Source organism: Panthera tigris, chromosome X (genome assembly GCF_018350195.1).
Source record: "Panthera tigris isolate Pti1 chromosome X, P.tigris_Pti1_mat1.1, whole genome shotgun sequence".
Lineage (NCBI taxonomy): Eukaryota > Metazoa > Chordata > Mammalia > Carnivora > Felidae > Panthera > Panthera tigris.
In genome coordinates this window covers 40,683,601-40,704,199 of record NC_056677.1, presented here as the reverse complement: position 1 = coordinate 40,704,199, position 20,599 = coordinate 40,683,601, and the positions used below count along the sequence as shown (strand labels likewise).

Below are 20,599 nucleotides of genomic sequence, written 5' to 3'. Positions count from 1 at the left end.
ACACTGTACGTGACTCAAATAAATATTTATTCAATGAATCAATTCCTTGGATGGCTTATAAAATGGCTCTGAAGGTAATTCCACAAAGGAGAGCTCCAAAGACATTCTAAGCAAGGGGATAAGTAACTAGCCTTCAACATGTATTTTGAGGATGAAGTAGGAAACACTGGAACAGCAACTGATTTGTAGTCATGCCTAATGACTGCCTAAGAAGGCCTACTCGATCAGGTACTGAGCCAGAAATGAACTAAAAATTCCAGGCTACTCTAGTCTACCTAGACCATCGATCGCTGTGTTACTGTATTTAAGATGGCAGGCCTTGGAGTTCTGGATTTCTGGGATTCTCTCTCAAGATATCCAAGTTAAAAACAAACATTACTTCTAGATATATATACCTAGAACTGAAATTGCTGTATCATTTACTAGTTCTATTTTTAGGGTTTTTTTTTTTTTTTATAATCTCCATACTGTTTTCCATAGCGGCAGCATCATTTTACATTCCTACCAACAGTGTAACAAGGGTTCTAATTTCTCCACTTCCTTGCCAACACTTATATTTTAAAAAGAAACATAACAGCTGTTGTCCTAACAAATGTGAGATGATATCTCATTATGGTTTTGATTTGCATTTCCCTGATGATTAGTGATGTTGAGCACCTTTTCATATACCTGTTGGCCATATATATGCAAAAGAACTGAAGTCAGGATCTTGAAGAGATACCTGCCCACCCATGCAGCATTATCTACAAGAGTCAAGACACGGAAACAACCCAAATGTCTATCAACAGATGAATGGATACAGAAAATGTGGCATATACATACAATGGAATATTATTTGGCCTTTAAAAAGAGGGGAATCCTACCATTTGTGACAAGGATGACCCTGGAGGACATTATGCTAAGTGAAATAAGCCAGTCACAGAAGGACAAATACTACCTGATTCCACTTATATGGGGTATCTACAGTAGTCAAATTCATAGAAACAAGAGAGTAGAGTGACGGTTGCTAGGGGCTGGGAGGAGAGGGGAATGGGGAATTGTTGTCCAATGAGTATAGAGTTATACAAGATGAAGAAGTTCTAGAGACCTGCTGTACAACATAGTGTCTATTAACAATACTGTACTATACACCCCAAAATTTAAGAGGGTAGATCTCGTTAAGTATTATAACACAGAAAGAACAAGGGAAAAAAAAGAACAAGGAAACTTTTGGAGATGATGGATATGCCTATTACCTTGACTGCGGTGATGGTTTCACAAGTATATGCGTATATCCGAACTCATCAAATTGTATACACTGAATATATGCAGTTTTTGTGCATCAATTATACCATAGTAGAATTGCTAAAAAACACTAGTTTGATAGGTAATAGATATGTCACAAGTTATTATAAAGATAAAGACTCTTTAAGAATTTATGAGATCCTTTCCCCTCTGATGAAATTAGGCCTAATGCAATAATAAACTGAAAATATTTTCAAATCATTCGTGTGGTAAAATTAGTTTATATTTGGTTGAACCACACGAAATTGCCATTGTTGTAGGTCAAAATGTTTTGAGTATCATAAATGTTATATCGTTCAACCTAATACTCCAGAATTTTGCTCATGAACAAAAATATGTAAGAAAAGATGCCTTCCTTTGCCTTCAAGGCCCTCACACACACCGGAGAATCTCAATTCTTATGGACTTTTGAGGACTTATAATAAAGAAAGAAATACACAGAGCCCTGTCTATACATTATTTCTTAGTTCAAAACACCTAGTTTCCTTTAGGAGTTGTATTCCACTTACCAGACTCAAGGTAATTGGCCTGTGAGTCCCCAGTGGGGATATTAGGTCTCTCCAGCTACATCTCAAATTTCTAGGTCAGATCTGAGCACCCTCTTCCCATGTTCCATTTGCACACTGCAAACAGGCCATCACACCCAGGATTCCTGAATGTTGTTTAATGCAAGAGACAAAAGGGCGTCTGATCATTATTATCAGCATGGGCTGGGGTGGGGGGGTGGGGGGGGGGCTTGATTTTATCCTCATTTCTTCTGCTTTTCCTGCCCCAGAGTTGCAGCCAGCTGGCTAGACTCTCTGGGTTTCTTTTCGGTCAGAGCAGGAGAAGCCTCAGAAGCAGGATTCCTAACCCTGTGTGTGTGGCTGGAGTGGTGAGGCAATTACCCTCCATCTGCCTGGGCAGCCGCAATAAGACCCTGCAAGGAGGCGCAGGTGCTGTGACTAACTGGCACACTCCCAGGCTACAGTCAACACCACGTGCTCAGAACAGAGGCTCAATTTTAATCCTTCTGAGACACCATTTCAGGAATCAGCCAATACACAGACATGTAATCAATGTAATGCTTTTGTGTGCTTGCATGGGTCTTGAGCTGGCAAATTTTCCACATTAAAATTTTTACAATTTTCTGCACAGAAATTCTTAGAATTACCCAAGGCAAGTATAAATGCAATCTTTTTTTTTTAATGGTTAATGTTATTTCGTGAGAAACACTGAATACATAATTTCAGCTCCAACGGTCAGAAGATCCTGTGCTTTCAAGTTTACTGTTAGAAATGCAAAATAGGGACAGCAAAACTCCATCATCCCACCTCTGTTCCCTCAGTACAGGATGTTTTCCTCTTTCAAAGGTCTTTTTTTTTTTTTAAATAAGATTTTTCATCCAGTGTGTTTTAAATAACTGATTTTCTCTATTTCCCCAAGCAGATCATTGCATGGTCTAATTAAGTTGTCCCTTAGGAAACATCATCCCTGACATGCAAAGAGACAAAACAATGGTGGCAGATTGTGGAAACAGGAATACTTCATTTCTACCCATTGAAAAACTATAAAAAATCAAAAGTGCCAAAATTACTCCTACGCTATTCATATGCAGTGATTTGAAATATCAGTAATTCACAGGAGACTGGTAAAAAGTTCTTAGCTTATTTACTGTTTTTCCCAGGTTCTGAATTCAGAATCCCATATTCTGTCTTCAACAGCTGACAGCATTACAACCACCTAAAACAGGTTCAGAAGGTTCTGTTGCATATGGTATAAGTGATGCCCTATTTTTTGCATGGACCTGTCTCAGAAGTAAAGCCGAGAAGGAACTAAGTCTCACAGGTTCACTCTTACAGGGCTCATCAAGTAATTCGATAAAGATGTGATGAAAGAACTTGGGCTGGAATTTGGGGCACCTGGGTGTTCGCTCAAATTTCTAGTCCGTTACACCATACCATTTTTATTACAGTGGCTTTGTAGTAAATTTTAATCTAGTAAAACAAACTCTCCTCACAAAATTTCCTGATGATTCTTGGGCATTTGTTCTTTCCAAAATGCAAATCTGATCATGATACTCCTTAGTGTAAAACCCTTCCATTGTTCCCCAGTGCTCACAGATTTCCTTGTAGGCCCTTGAAGGCCAAAATTTAGTGGAGTGGGGAGTACAAGTTTAGGGCCAAAGCTGACTGCTCAAAAGGAGAGGAGAGTCCGTGATGCCACCAGAGAGCCCCTTTCCCTGCCCCGGTTCCTCATCAGGCTCACTCTTTCCTTTAAGTAAGTGCTGAACAAATATTTAACAACGGTTTTGCAAGGGTGCTAAATCAGGGTCCCCAAGACCACCTCCAACTTCTGTTATTTGCTAGGAGGACTCACAGAACCCAGTATATAATCACACTCTCGGCTATAATTTACTACAGTGAAAGGACACAAAGCAAAATCAGCAAAGGGCAAATGCACACTGGATGAAATACAAGGGAGATCAGGCACAAGCTTTTAAGAGTCCTCTCCCGGTGGAGTTACACAAGGATGCACTTAATCTCCCTAGCAACGAGTTGTGACAACACATGTGAAATGCTGTCCACTAAGGAAGCTCAGTAGGGCCTCAGTACCCAGGGTTTTTAATTTTTTTTTTCATGTTTATTTATTTTTGAGAGAGGGAGACACAGAATCTGAAGTAGGCTCCAGGCTCTGAGCTGTCAGCACAGAGCCTGATGCAGGGCTTGAACCCACGAACCGTGAGATCATGACCTAAGCCAAAATCAGATGCTTAACTGACTGAGCCACCCAGTGTGCCCAGGGTTTCGATTGGAGGCTGGTTACATATGCACCCTCTGACTGGCAAATACACACATTCCAGACTCCAAGAAGGAAAGCAGGTGTTCAGCAGAAATCACATTGTTTGTATAAACAGCGCAGGCACAATTTGGGGCCACAAGGAGTTCTGGGAATGATGGGAACCCTCCTGAAAATCAAGTTCCCAGATGCCCACCAAGGGACAACCTTGTAAGCAGGCCTTTCAAAGCCAGATCTGCTAGGGTACTTTGTTGCACAGATGCCAATCATTAGCCTGGGCAGGTACCAACAAATCCTGTCCAGACCTTGACCGGGGGGGGGACAAAATCATGAGAGTTCTCTGATCAAGATACTATGGGAACAGGAATGGAGAAATCCCTACCCTCTCCCAGTGGCAAAAAGGGGGCAATGAGGACTGCTTTCTGGGAGAGGCAATGACTGAGCCAGGTCTGGACACATGACAAATACTGTGGTGTGTCTATATTTAAAACCCAACCAGGAGGGTGATCTTGGCTAGTTAATTAACTAAACTGTATCTTAGGAAATGAGTTGCCCACATGGACCAAGGCTATTAATCACTTTGATTCCCTGCTTAAACTGTATGGCTTCCAAACCTCTCGCAAGCCATGTGGCCTTGCCCTGCAACCTACTTCGCCAGCCCCACCTGTGCCTCTCTACCCCTTCACTCTCTGTGATCTAACTATCCTGGCCTCATTTCAGTGCCTGGAATATGCTTCTATTTCCAAGGTTCTGTACATACTATTCACCCCCCTACCCGGCCATATTGTTCGTCATTGCCCTACCTACTTCACACATCTACTCCTCACGTTAGGTTTCAATCCAAACACCACCTCCTCAGGGCAGCCTTCGCTCACCTGCCCCAGAGTACATCAGAAACTCTGTCATTTACTTTCCTGCACCAGTAACTTTTCCTCTATCACTGTGAGCACATCAAAGTCCATTTTTTACACTTATACACTTCAAGAAGGCAGAGACTGTGCCTGTGTTGTTCAATTGATAACCTCTGAGCCTAACATGATACCTATCACATAGTGGGCACTCAGTAAACGTATGAAAGAGGAATGAATGAGGGCTCACTCTCAGTCCATGTGGTCTGGGTGAGGGCACCTCTATCCCTCCCTCTTTAACAAATACACACCTTCTGGGTCTAAGGCACATGACCAAGGCTGTACCAACAAGCGATCCAAGGGTTTTGACAGAAGCACTGGGAAAGAGGCATTGTATATGCTGCAGACAGCCCGCCTGAGAGTGAAACTAACTCAGAGGAAAGCTAAGGTGAGAGAAGGAGATTCAGGGCTATGATGAGCGTGAGGATATAGCCATTCCTAAAGGCTATTCTTTTGCCAGTGAACTTTTTGTTTCTTAGGTTAACTCTGAGTTGGGTTTCTGACACGTCACTAAGAATCCTAACACAAAAATAATAACTGAAATCAGAGATGCAGTTGATCCCAAAGAACAACAGAAAGACCATCAGCAAGGCTCACTTGAGCTACTAACCTAGGGAATCTTCACAGTTCCTTAAACTACCAACAAGTTTGGGGTGCCTGGGTGGCCCAGCTGGTTGAGCATGTGCCTTTGGCTTAGGTCATGACCTCAGTTTGTGAGTTCAAGCCCTGCATGGGGCTTGCTGCTGTCAGCACAGAGCCCGCTTTGGGTCTTCTGTTCCCCCTCTCTCTCCAACCTGCTCCCACTTGCACACTCTCTCTCAAAAATAAATAAAACATTAAAAAACTAAAACAAACAAACAAAAACCACCCAAAACCATGAACAGGTTTGGTTCTGGTGGTGCAGGGTGGGAAAAGACACCCTGACTGGGGAGTAGAGCACAGGCATCCTGGGTAGTCATAGTCCTAAAAACCGCCTTGTTCCTCTCCTCTGGGCTAAAAAATGATTTCCAGCTATGACAGCAGAATCACTTCCTCTCATCTAAGAAAGCTTACAGAAACCAGACCTCCCAACAGACTGGATAGAGACAAAAATCTCCCTTATTTTCAGAGGCATGGAGTATAATCATTATAAATAAAGTGTGAATCTCACTCCAAACTGAATTCTAGACCAAATTAATAAAGCATTAGTTGGATAAGCATTTGAAAAAGAAACAGTCACTACCAGCTAGCTCAGGTTCTTCAAAATCACAACACACTCAACTTACTCTAGACTCCTTTCTGTTCCAGTCACTTGACTGATTTATTGAGATAAATATTTATAAGTACAGTGTATATGGAGGTAGCTCACAAAGGCCATCAGGATTTTCCAGTTGGTAAGATGAAGAATGTAGGCTGCAGACAGACCTGAAAGGTGTCTTGTGGTGGGACACAGAGCTACCTATGCCTTTGGCCCTGTGCTGATCAAAACTCTGATCAGTAATGTACATGAACCTATGGTTACTGATCTACAAGGGGTAACACTGATTAAAGGGGAGGATTCAAAAGCTAATATGATTAAAAAAAACCAGGATGAAATTTAACTAGAACGTATGTAAAGCCAATGTAATTTTAAAAACCTTATTTCCTCTTTTTTTTAAGAGAGGGAGAGTGGGGAGCACAGCGAGGGGGGGGGAGAGAGAGAATCTTTTTTAAAGTTTATTTATTTTTGAGAGAGTGCGTGCATGCAAGCATGCAAGACGGGCAGAGACAGAGAGGGAGAGAGAGAATCCCAAGCTGTGAGCGCAGAGCCTGATGCGGGGCTTGATCCATGAACAGTGAGATATGATCCTGAGCCAAAATCAAGAGTTGGACGCTTAACCAACTGAGCCACCCAGGCACCCTGAGAGAAAGAGAATCTTAAGCAGGCTCCACACTCAGCATGGAGCCTGATGTGGAGCTCAATCCCACGACCCTGGGATCGTGACCTGAGCTGAAATCACAAGTCTGACGCTCAACTGACTGAGCCACCCAGGCGTCCCTAAAAGCCCTATTTCCTAAATGTAGGATGCCAGCAAATACCACACAGGGTGATGCAGTTATACAATTTGGGCTAAATTTGGAAATATACCATCTACCTCAGTTGGCTAACAAGTAACAACCAAGTTTCTGTGTATTACAGAGAAACAACAACTAACAAAAGTGAATCCAGAGAAGAGAACCAAGATTAGAAAAAGGTTTGGGAATCATGTCACACAAATGACAGTTGAAAGGGTGAGGATGTAAATTGGTACAGCCATTTTGGATAGCAAAGACAGAATCCTATAAAACTGAAAATATCTATACCTTGTGACCCAGCAATCCCATTTCTAGGTACATATACTGGAGAAATGCTCACAAACTTACATCACCAATATAAAATTATTGATAAAAGAAAAATTCAGGAAGTATTTAGGCTTCTGTCAATAGGAGAGTGGCCAGACAGAATAAGGTCAATTCACACTCTGGGATACTTTGCAGCAGCTAAAAACAATGATATAGGTCTAGTTATCAACCAGGATGGGCTAAGTTTGCCAAAGTAACAAAAGGAATCTAAAATATGAGGGGCTTAACAAAACCCAAGTCTATTTATTCCTCATGCTACATGTTTAAAGTGAGCCTGCAGAAAAGCTAAATGTAGTTATTCTCAGACCCGGGCTGAAAAAGGCCCCATCTCTATTTGCCAAGGGCATGAAATCTCTTAAAATTTGCATTTGGAAGTATACCCATTACTTTTGTTGACGTTTCATTGACCAAGTTAGCAAGTCACAAACCAAGTTAGCAAATTAGCAAGTCACATGGCCACACCGAACTTCAAATGGGGCAGGAATTACAATCCCACCTTATGCCCAGAAGGCAGACAGACAAAAATACTATGTTACATAGAATGACTAATATAATATATAGTATGGAAAGATTATACAAATATATACAAATAACATGGAAAGAGTAATACAAAATAAATGAAAAGGTTTAAGATATTTTGCTGTGTGAACACACATTCATAATATCACCATTTATGTAAATTAAAACAGATCTAAAACAAATCTATATGTTGTTTATACATACCTATATATGCATGACACTGAGGAAGGAGGAGGATGACACTGGAAGAGATGATCAAAGGGAAATAATTATTTCTGTAATGTTTTAATGTCTCTATTTAAGAAAAAAATACGATAAAATCTTAATTGTTGATAATTGTGGTTGGTGGAGAGTTGAGTGTTCATTATATTATTGTTTGAATCTTTCCATTGCATTAGAATCCTTGAAATAAGAAGCTGTTGAAAAGAACCAGGAATATTTTGGCCTGAGAAGACCACAGGTGGGAAACAGGGGGATGGCAAGTAGGAAAATAGATGGCTTTAATGATTTTGGACAAAGGAGATCTGCTCTGTGCGGCTACGAAGGGGAGAGCTGGGTACAATGGTGAGAGTTCCTAGGAGGCAGATCTTGGCTTGGGAATAAAGAACAACTTATCATGGAAAGAGGACTGAGTAGCTTCAAAAATGTATGGAGGAAAAATACATACTCTTTGTTGGGGAGGGGTAAGTGATCAAGAGTCAGCCTGACTGACAGAATATTGTGGAGAGGATTCCAGCATTGGGAAGGTATCTGGATTTGGTGATCTCCATGGTCCTTCCACTTCTCAGATTCCATCAACCCGGGACCAGAACCTCCCAGTTTAGAGCTCACAGGCTCTGGAAAATGCAGCAAAATTTTCCCAAGACAAGCTTTAAAAAATAATGCAACAATCTGAATTCAGTAGAGCATTTAATGGTGTTACCCAGGAATATTTCACAATCAATAAGGATTAATTCATTTAATTGGGCCTGAAAATTAATATAGGCAAGGGGTTACAAAAATTATTCTGGCCTTGAATAAAGCTACCTTTAACTCTCATGCCTGATCAACCTTATGCACATAATTAAATCAGTATTATTTGTTGAACTGTTGCCTATTTAATCACTGCTTCTGTGACTTATCAGTTGTTCTCCCAGTACCAAAGTCAAATTGCTCCCACATTCCACTGAAATAAATATTACTTGGTAAAATCAAAGAGTAAGAATAACGAGTGTTTTCTTTTTAACTAGCTGCTTTGGCTACTGCCAAAGAAAAAACAAAAGTCTTAGCAGTGGAAAACGAGTATCATTGACCTGTCCTTGTGCGGGGAGGGTCAGTCTGGCATAAAAACAGTGGGGTCAGAACTCAGGCAGCTCCCTGTGGCTGCCTTGCTCCCAGTCCAAGAAGGTAAGAAATTTCAGTGGTAGTAAATGAGACAACATAATGTACCTGAGGATTTTCTTTCCAAAAGGTAACGTTATCCTTTGTACCAACAAGTTTTTATCTGTACATGGTGAATATATGCCCAGAAGATTATAAACTGAGTAGCCTTTACATGCCTGGAATCTGATGGCTCTGAATAAGACACCAGGGAAGCCCACTGTGGTTTTTAAGGAATGTGTTTCCACCATAAAAATATTGAAAGCATGCTGCAACAAAAAAACCATGTGCTTTCTGTCCATGTATTTTTGCCCACTTAGGATTTCCTACCTGCAGCGATTCTGTACCATGTAACTAACAATAGGAAATACTTTCATAAAAGTATTGTTATTTAGTAGTTTCTTCCTATTAAATTTCAAGATTAACAAACCAAACCAAACCAAACCAAACCACAGCTCAAAAGGTTCTTATATATTCCCAAATTAATGAGTTAGTGTGGTTTGAATACTACCTTCTTTCTAGACCCATATTCCTGGCTGTGCTGGAGCTTCATGTGGCCCGCTGCACAACCCCCAGAAATATGGCATGAAAGAAAAATCCGTAATATGTTGGAAAAGCAGCTGGCTAGACCACCACAATGCCTTGCAGAGACTCAGGTCTGGCCCTAATCTATCAGCAAAAGCTGATTACTCACCCACCACCTCCCTAGCCTAGCTTCTCCATCCGTCAAGTGCAAGCACTTACATCCTAAGATGCCACAGGGAAGTGTATTTCTCCTTGGAAGACAGTGTCTGGTGATAAAATGCAAGACTATAATGCTAGGAAGGAGTGTGGCTGGCGGAAACCAGAGACAAACAGGGGAGGAAGGAGGAGAAAGGGCTTGATGAATGAAATCCTGGGGGCAAAGGTTACTGGAAAACAGCAGGACAGAAGTAAGAGAATGTGACAGAGAGGCAGGGCCAAGGAAAACAACGAGGTCAATGATATGCTATATGAGGACAAAGAACTGTGCTTCCGGGTGAGATTTCCACATATGCCTTCAGAAAAGTGGCTTTGGTTTTCAGGCCTTATGTATTCTGCCCAATAACGCAGCTCCTCTGCTTACCCTTAGAAACTTGTCTACTTAATTATACCAAAAGCCACATGTCTAAAACTATTATTTCAGAGATATAAACACTTTGGGGAAGAAGGGAACCAATCCAAAACATCACTTACAATAGCAGTTAAGACTTGTGGCTCCAGGTAAGATGGAATAAACATACTCAATTTTCTGTCCACTGAATGCAACTATAAAATTTGTAGAGAATGTGGCAGCTATTAGAGAACTCATTAAAGTATATATCAGCAGGTAGATCAGGGAAGAATACCAGAATGCAAAGTACAACTGAACTAGTGATGGTTTTACCACTTTTTTAACCTCCAGTACTCTCTGGCCTGAACCCAACACAACAAAACTTAAAAGTGAGTGAACACTGTGGTTAGAGCACATGTTCTGATGCAAGGTGGTTTTTTTTTTTTTTTTTTTTTTTTTTTTTTTGGAAACAGGAACTACTATAACTCAGAGAAACTAGGGGGAAATCCCCTGGTTTTTTTTTTTCTCCTTTTCCTCTCTTCTCCATGCCCAGAAAATCTCATGGTAGAGGCTGCAGCAATGAAATTAACTGGCAAAGGAAGGCCTAGGACTTAAAACTCTCAAGGGAAAGGAAACTTACATTCCATTCAGTAGAGTTATAGCTCCAAAAGGGCAAAACCAAATCCCATTGTTTTTTTTCTCACTTTCTCTCTTTCTCTGTCTGCCTGCCCCTTGTGTTCCAGAGGCTGTGCATCATGAAAGTAGGTGGTTTCTGACTGGAGGACCAAAAAGGAAAGCTCTAGGAAACCAGAAAGTACCATGAAAATAACAAAGAGAGAAGAGCTCAGGAAAGCAAACCCATAAAGCTGCTTATGAACAATTCGGATCACCCCCACCCACACATATGTGGACTTGATCCTAATTATCATGTCAAAGACTTTGAGAACTTAGCTAACAGAGGAACACTCAGGTCCCAGATTGACCAGTGGGTGTCACACACGGTACAGATATGAATAGCACTGCAAAGGACCTGAATTCTAACACTGGAACTACAGTCTACAGAAAGGGAGTTGGAATTTGCACCCTGAACCTAACCAGGTCAACTGACTGCTGAAACAAATACATCAACATTCTCCATTGGAATGAAACAAGATCCAGAATCTAATAACATAATCTTCAAAATGTCCAGGATAAAACCCCCAATTACTTGCTATACAAAGGACCACAAAAATGCCAACTCACATGGGAAAAGACAATCAATAGATGCTAACAATGAGATGTAACAAATGCTGAAATTATCTAACAAGTATGTTAAAGCAGCTATTATAAAAAATGCTCAAATAAGCAATCACCAAACTTGAACACTCGTGAAAGCAAGTTAAAATACAAAGTACTGGCAAAGCAAAGAGAAGATATAAAGGATAATCAAATTGAAACTTTAGAAATGAAAAATTAAAAAAACCAAAATAAAAAATTCACTGGGAGGACACAATAGGAGAATGGAGGAGGCAGTGAACTTGAGATAGGTAATGAAATTAGCCAATCTAAATAATAGAAAAAAGATGGTGGTGGGGTGAGGAAACCTCAGGGACCTGCAGGATAACAATAAAGGATCTAACATTTGTGTAATTGGGATCCAATACAGAGAAGAAAATGAGTGTGATGCTGGAAAAATATTTGAAGAAAAAATAGCTGAGAATTGCCAAGAAACTGACAGAACACTAAACATAACACAAAGAAATCCACATGTAGACACATCATAATCAAACTGCTGAAAACTAAAGACAAAGAACTGACGAAATAGATAATTCAACACTAACAGAGAGTTTAACACCCATTCTTGATAATGGAACAACTAGAAAGAAAATCGGCAAGAATGTAGAAAACTTACACAACACTATCGAAAAATTGAGCTGGCATTTACAAAATACTCCTACCAAGATGAACAACATACGTATATGTTTTTCAGGTATACATGGAATATTCTCCAGGAATTGCTGGTGGGACTATAAAATGGTTCAACCACCTTGGAAAACAGTTGGTCAATGTTAAGCAGAAATTTAGTATACAACCCAGCAATTCTACTCCTAGGAATATACCCCAAATAAAAGAAAATACGTCTAACACAAGGGCATGTACATGATTGTTGACACCAGCATTACTCATGAGAACCCAAAACTAGAAATACCCCAAATGTCCATCCACAGCGAATAATCATAATGTGGTATATACGTATAATGTAATATTATTCAACAAAAAAAAGGAATGAATTATTGATACATGGCACAACCATGGATGAACCTCAAAAACATTATGCTACATGAAAGCCAGACACAGAAGACCATATAGTATATGATTTTATTTACATGAAGTATCCACAAAAGGCAAATCTAGAGAGAAAGAAAGTAGATTAGTGGTTGCCTAGGCCTGCAGGGAGGGGTTGGAGAGATGGCAAATGGGCACAAAGAATTCTCCTGGAGTGATGGAAATACTCTAAAACTGGATTATGAAGATGGTTACAGAACTTGGTAAATTTACTAAAAAGCACTGAATTGTATATTTAAACATGTGAATTTTGTTGTATGTAAATTATACCTTAATAAAATGGTCATTTTAAGAATTTTTTAAGTTTATTTTATTTTATTTATTTTTAGAGAGAGGGAGAGCTCCTGCACGTGTATCAGGTGGGGAAACGGGGGAGGGGCAGAGAGGGAGGGAGAAAGAATCCCAAGCAGGCTCCCTGCTGACAGCACAGCACTGGGCAGGGTGGGGCAGCTCAAACTCAGGAACTGTGAGATCATGACATGACCTGGGCAGAAATCAAGAGTCAGACGCTTAACCAACTAAGCCACCCTGGTGCCCCAAGAACGTTATATAAATGAAATCATACAGTATATAAACTTTTGAGATTGGCTTTTTTTTTCATTCAGCACAATGCTCCTGGGATCCATCCAAGTTGTTCCACGTATCAGTAGTTCATTCTTTTTATTCCACTATATGTATGTACCACAGTATGTCTAACCATTCACCCACCGAAAGCTATGGGGGTTGTTTCCAGTTTGGGGTTATTACAAATAAAGCTGCTATGAACATTCCTGAATAGGTTTTTGTGTGGAAAGGATACTCTTAAGAGAGTGAAAAGATTCTCTCAGACTAGAATGGACTCATTTCCAGGCTATATAAATAACTTTAATAAATTAATCAGAAGACAGACAACTCAACAGAAAAATGGCAGAAGTCTCAAACAGGTTCTTTACAAGTAGATATTCAACCAGAAATAAACTATGAAAAGATGTTCAACACTATTAGTTATCAGGGAAATACAAATTAAAATAACAATTAGGGCGCCTGGGTGGCTCAGTTGGTTAAGCCTCCGACTTCGGCTCAGGTCATGATCTCGCGGTCCGTGAGTTCGAGCCCCACGTCGGGCTCTGTGCTGACGGCTCAGAGCCTGGAGCCCGTTTCAGATTCTGTGTCTCCCTCTCTCTCTGACCCTCCCCCGTTCATGCTCTGTCTCTCTCTGTCTCAAAAATAAATAAACATTAAAAAAAATAATAAAATAAAATAAAATAACAATTAGACTTCCAAAAAACCCCAAAATGTCCATCAGCAGAAGAACAGATGAACAAATTCTGGTACATTCATACAATGAAATACTCAGCAATAACATAGGATGGGCCACTGATAAATACGACATCATGGCTGAATCTCAAAACCATTATGTTGAACAAAAGAAGCCAAAAATGATCCAGACACAAGAATACATACTGTATAACTTTATGTACATGAGGGGCAATAACAGGCAAAACTAGTCTAGGGTGACAGAAACCTGAATAGTGGTTGCCTCTGGTTGTAGAATACTGTCTGAAAAGAAACATGATGGTATTTTCTGGGGTGACAGAAATCATCTCTATCTTCACTGGAGTGTGGGTTACGTGGGTATATACATTTGTCACAACTCAAACTGTACTCTTTAAAATCCTTGCGTTTTACCGCATGTAAATTATACTTCAATAAAAAAGAAATAAGTAAGCCATAATGAAATACCACTAGTATCCATTAGAATGGCTAACATTCAAAACCTCTACAACGCAAGTGTTGGCAAATGTGGCCAAACGGTACCTCTTGTATACTGCTGGTGAGACTGTAAATTAGTTTAAATGCTTTGGAAACCTGTTTGGCAATATCTACTGAGGCTCAACATATGCATACCTTATGACCCAGCTCTTAGTTATGTGTCTAACAGAAATGTACACATTTGTCCCTCGAAAGATGTGCAAGGACATTCAGATGAGCACTGTATGTAGTAGCCCCAAATTGGAAAAAACCTTGTAGTTTACTGATCACAAGATATATATACACACATATCCTTCACCTACGCAAAGGGTAAAAATAGGATTCATCTACAGCAATAGAATTAAGTATGGTGGTAAACCAGTAACCTCTGGGGTAGAAGGAAGGGGTAGTCATTGCCAGGAAGTAGGAAGGGGACCTCTGCTGTGCTGGCAATATTTTTCTTTTTTTTTTTTTAATAGATATCCTCATTTTTTTAAATGTATGTTTATTTTTGAGAGAGAGAGAGAGAGAGAGCAAGCGAGAGCGAGTGGGGGAGGGGCAAAGAGGAGACACAGAATCTGAAACAGGTTCCAGGCTCTGAGCTGACTGCCAGCACAGAGCCCGACCCAGGGCTCGAACTCACAAAGCAGGAGATCATGACCTGAGCCGAAGTCAGACGCTCAACCAAACGAGCCACCCAGACAGCCCGCAATGTTTTCTTGACCGAGGCACTGGTTAAATGGGTATATTCATGTTGAAATTATCAACGGAGTTGTACACTTATGACTTGTTCACTTTTTCTTCAGGTACGTTGTACTTCCACATACATTTTGGATTCTGTCCCTTATGTCATATGCACGCATACTCAATGTCTTCGCTCTTTGTCCACTACCACGACCACTACCCCCTTTATCCTTCTTTAGCGTGTGCACTTCTCTTACTCTCTGCATTCTTGTCTGCTGAACTATCAATAATACTGGGTACTTAACCTAAATCTTTGTTGCCAGTGATGGGATCATGTAAAGGCAAAACCACAGTGAGAAAAGAGAGCCCACAAAATAACTGCAGGGAGAACACAGGCATCCTTTCTTCACACAGGCAGGGTTTTAGAAGTTAGCATTAAAGAAGCTAGACCTGGTCTATCCACAGAGGAGAAACTATCCTTTAAATAGAAGGATTGGTTCATTTGCCCACATAACTCTCTCAACTCCATGGTGAATGACATCATCTTAATAGCTTCAAGTTGACCATGGTGGGAATGTCTACATCACAGAAATCAGTAAGCTACAAATCACAGCACTGATTTATAGACAAAGTTATAGACACAGAGTGGCATTCCTTTATGTGACCCTTCCTGTATAGAAATCTTTCCAAAGGCACTTTCACATACTTTAGCAATCATCAGAGCTGCAAAATAGTGTAAAGGGGGCAAAAAGGCTGTCCAGGAATTGATTCTTAACCCACAGTGTAAGATTTGGACTTAGGGATGTTAATCTTAAAAACACCCACAGGCTGATTTAACTTTCACATTACCTTTAATTTCACAGAATGTTATTTGTTAATTTATACATGCTACAAATTTATGTACAAGATACTACATCACACTTGGTACCGCAGATACAGGAACAGGTAAACTGCAAGGTCTGTAATTTTGAGGAGCTCAGGGCTCTGGTGGATGGATAAAGAGGACAGGAAAACAAATGACCACAACCTAGAGCGATAAGTCTTATAAGAAGGGAAGGCTCCAAATTTGCTAGGGGCATCGAAGGATAGTTACTAAGAGAGGGCGTGGAGGCTCCATGTTGGAAGTGACACCTTATCAGGACATGGACCAACCAAACAGCATGGTACTTCTTGGGATTTTAGAGATGAGCAAAATGCAGGTGTTTGCTCTGAGAAAAAGACTAGTTGAAAACACACTTGGAAGTGACTGGACACATATGAGGGCAAACCCTGTTACTGCCTGTACAGGGGACCAAAAAGCTCATCAACACTCAAACCTCTAAACAAACTAATCTAGGAGTGGAATGGATGCAAAGAAGAAGTGAATTTGACTTTATTTCAGGGAAGCAGGTTTGGAATATGATTACAATTTAGTAAAAACAAACAATTTTATTTGATACTCCACTTAGGATGGACTGTGAGAATAAAAGGGAGATCGGTCTGAAGGATCAAAAAAAGGAGAGTCCCACAGTCGGAATTTCCCATCCAAGCACGGCCCAGAGGCAGATGGAGGTCATGTCCAAGTACCCATCCCTCTTGGCTGAGGGACAGGAATACCAGTTTCAGAAAAAGACCAAAAGGAGCTCTCATGCTGATGACATCAAACATGAGAATCACATCGCTAAGGTCCCTGGACCAAGTCTACCCTTAACAAGATGACTTGGCCTCCCACACAACTCTCCCAAAGAGACAGAGATAGTATCAGTGGTGTGGTGATAAATGTTTAACATTAGGCTTGGGGTGGGGTGTGCTGTGATTTGTAGCTTACTGATTTCTGTGATGTAGACATTCCCACCATGGTCAACTTGAAGCTATTAAGATGATGTCCTTCACCATGGAGTTTGAGAGTGATATATACAACTAGATCTTTCAATCTGGTGTGAGGTAGCTACATCACACAAAAATGCAATCAGTGAAATTTTCACTATATATCAATAAATTGCTACCTTGGCTTACACAGATCAGATTTCAAGAGCTACGTGACCTCAAGTCCATCTTTAAGTAGGGGTTCATCCTCCATATGAGCAAGATTGGGTTTTGGAGTACCCCAAGTGGAAAGCCAGCCCTGGACTAAGATAAATTCTCCAAGGTGAAAGGCATATCACACATGCCTTTCATGGCATGGAAAGGCACAACATGCTGAAAACAAAGTAAAATGAACAAACAGACAAAAAAAATCCTGTAAGCAATTCTGTATATTATACTACAGACTGGTATGAAAGACTGGTGAGCAGTGAGTTTGGAGAGCCAAACTATGAATAGATTGTAAAGAGAGGCATGGGGAGCTATACTTATGGGGGGCACCCTTTTCTGTGGTAGATGCTTCACATAATTTAATTCATTTAGTCATACCTATTCACATATTATCCATTTATTAAAAAAAAAAAAAAAAAGAGCCTCAGTAAGAGATCAGGGAGCTGAGATTTGAACCCGTGGACTGATTGCCACAGCCATACCTCCCTGCTATGTCATGCTACTTCCGTGGGAAGGTTGGGTGACGTAAGAATGCCCCTTCCTCAATCCTGCCCAGTGCCCCTCAAGTCCTCTACATTTACCTGAATGCCCAAAAAAGAGACTTTGGAATTTTTCTTTCAGGCCCAGCTAGAAAATTCTACCATATCCCTTTGGGATCCATTTCAACAATTGCTAGAAATGCTTCCATCTTTTCCTAAACCCATCATAGCAATACAGTCCTTATATTATTTTTAGTACTCATAACTAGCCACTACCAAATTTTGTTTAAAATGTTTTAAGTACTGAAAGGGCACCCTCTTAATCTTCTCTTTTGCAGAGTTAGTGATCATAATCTTTTACCTGCTACTCTAAAGTCTTGCATCCCAACTCTTTTTATCATTCTTCATGTTTTTCCAAACCAGACACTCGTCTAAAAAGGCATGGCTACTGGTGAATACCATGAGGTTACACAGCAGCTCTCGTATTCTGTGCATACACATATCTATCCAATTATTAGAAACACTATTGATGGCGGAAAAGGAGTTCTCAAAAAAGGAGTAAGAATGATTAAGATGGTTAAGAACTTTTTAAATAAAATGATTTAATCCTTACTAATAAATACGAACATGGTCGGAAGAAAGAAACAAATATAAAACTTACTGACATGCAAAAGACACCATTAGGGTGACTACAGGAATTAGAAATATAACAAAAATCAAGTGTAAATTTGATAGTCTTTTGAAGCCTATGATTGATTCTGTCCCCTTCACTACCGCCTACCCTAAGCATCTACTGTATAAATTATTTAGACAGGAGAAAGGTGACTATAATTGATAGTGATTTACGGAGACATGTGAAATACCCCATGATGACTTGCGGACCTAACCATGAACACTCTGCTGGAGGCTGAAAGTCCAGCAGAGGCCAACGAAACCAAGAACCATGCAATTTGGATATAAACAAGCCGATAGGATACCAAGGCCTGAGGACATCTAGATTACACAATATTAAATGTGTGTGTGTGGAATGAGGGTTAGATTTTGTCTTGACTGGACTGCCAATCTCACCTTAAACACAGGGAAACAAAATTTCAGAAGTGTTCAAAATTTTCTTCCTTTGATCCCTTTTACCTGGTTGATCTCTCCTGGTCATTTAAAATTCAGCACAGACTTCACCTCTTATCAGAAGCCTCACTTAACTTCTTCTCCTACTCCCAAGCTGTGTAAATGCCCCTTCTAACCTCTACCATAATATTTACCCCCTATAATTACCTGATTACTTGCACATGTCTCCCACTGGACTCTAAATTCCTGGAAGGCAAGGAGTGTGTCATGTCCTCTCTTTGTATGCCTAGTACCTAGCCCAGTATGTGATGCCCAACAGCTCAGTGAGCATTTTTTAATGGAACTGGGTGGTGTCATTTGCCCAAGGTCACAGATGCTGTACAGCAAAGGAAGGGTAGGCCCCAGGTCATCTCTCTCTTCATCTAGGAAGCTTTCCATTGTATAAAGTACTTAAAGAGTCACTCATGAAGAAGTCAAACATGATTCCAGAAAATGTATTCTAGGGACAGACATTTTATTGATCTCTGAAGGACCAGCAAATGTGAATGGTCTAAATAAACCAATCAAAAGGTGGAGATTAGCAGAGTGTGTTAAAGAATACGATCCATTTATATGCTATCTACCACAACTTACTTAAAATATAAGGAATTAAGTAGGCTGGAAGTAAAAAAAAATGGAGGAAAAAATAAGATGCAAAACATTACTCAAAAGAAAGCAGGAGTGGGTATATTAATATCAATAAAAAGAAAATTCCACAGATGGAGAATATTAAATAATGATAGAAAGGCCAATCTACCAAGATATAGCAATCCTAAATATGTATGAACCAAAAAACAAACAAAACAAAACAAAACATCAGCTGTAAAATATGTGAAGCAAAACTGGTTGAACTGAAAGGTAAGACGTACAAATCCACAGTTATAGTTGGAGACTTCAACACTGTTTTCTCAACAATAGAGCCAATAGACAAAATCAGCAAGGAGACAGCACTCAACACAATCAACCAACCAACAGGATTTAACTGACACTTGTAGAACACTGCATCCAGCAACAGTAGACTACAGCCTTTTCAAGTACCCACATAACATATAAAAAGACTATAGCTTGGGCCACGAAACAAACTTAAACACATTCAATAGGATTGGTATCATATGGAGTGTGTCCTCTGACCACAATGGAATAAACACAGAAATCAATAGCAGAAAGATAACAGGAAAATCTCCACACATTTGGAAACTAAATTATGTACTTCTAAATAAGCCATGGGTCACAGGGGAAGTCTCAAGGGAAATTTTAAAAATACACTGAACTGGGGCGCCTGGGTGGCGCAGTCGGTTGAGCGTCCGACTTCAGCCAGGTCACGATCTCGCGGTCCGTGAGTTCGAGCCCCGCGTCAGGCTCTGGGCTGATGGCTCGGAGCCTGGAGCCTGTTTCCGATTCTGTGTCTCCCTCTCTCTCTGCCCCTCCCCTGTTCATGCTCTGTCTCTCTCTGTCCCAAAAATAAATAAAAAACGTTGAAAAAAAAAATTAAAAAAAAAAAATACACTGAACTGAATGAAAATGAAAATACCACAACATACCCAAATTTGTGAGGCACAGGTAAAGCAGTACTGAGAGGCAAATATATGGCACTAAATGCTTACGTTAGAAAAGAAGAAAGTCTTGGGGCGTCTGGGCAGCTCAGTCGGTCCAATTCTTGATTTCAGTTCAGGTGATGATCTCACACTTTGTGAGTTCAAGCCCCACGTCCAGCTCTGTGCTGATGGCGTGGAGCCTGCTTGGGATTCTCTGTCTGTCTGTCTGTCTCTCTCTCTCTCAAAAATAGATACACATTAAAGTTACTGATTTAAAAAAAAGAAGAGATGAAAGCCTCAAATCAGTAATCTAAGCTGCTACCTCCAGAAACTAGAAAAAGGAGGATAATAATCCTTGGAATAGGATACAAAAGTAGATGAAGATTTGAGAAGAACAAAAGTTAACTTCTATGAAGTACTAACACTGGATAGGTAGGTCAACCACTT

At 40.2% G+C, this 20,599-nt stretch overlaps 1 protein-coding gene across 5 annotated transcripts in view; it reads right to left on the bottom strand.

Annotated features, from left to right (window-relative positions):
• JADE3 (jade family PHD finger 3) overlaps positions 1-20,599 on the bottom strand; it is a 134,303-nt gene that overhangs the window by 81,550 nt on the left and 32,154 nt on the right. For 4 of the 5 annotated variants that reach the window (XR_006213406.1, XM_042974266.1, XM_042974268.1 and 1 more), the window contains one exon: positions 8,055-8,092. The exons of the other annotated variant lie outside the window; for it this stretch is intronic. The gene's annotated coding sequence lies outside the window, so the exon portion shown is untranslated. The remainder of the gene's footprint in view (positions 1-8,054; positions 8,093-20,599) is intronic. 5 annotated transcript variants of the gene reach the window in all.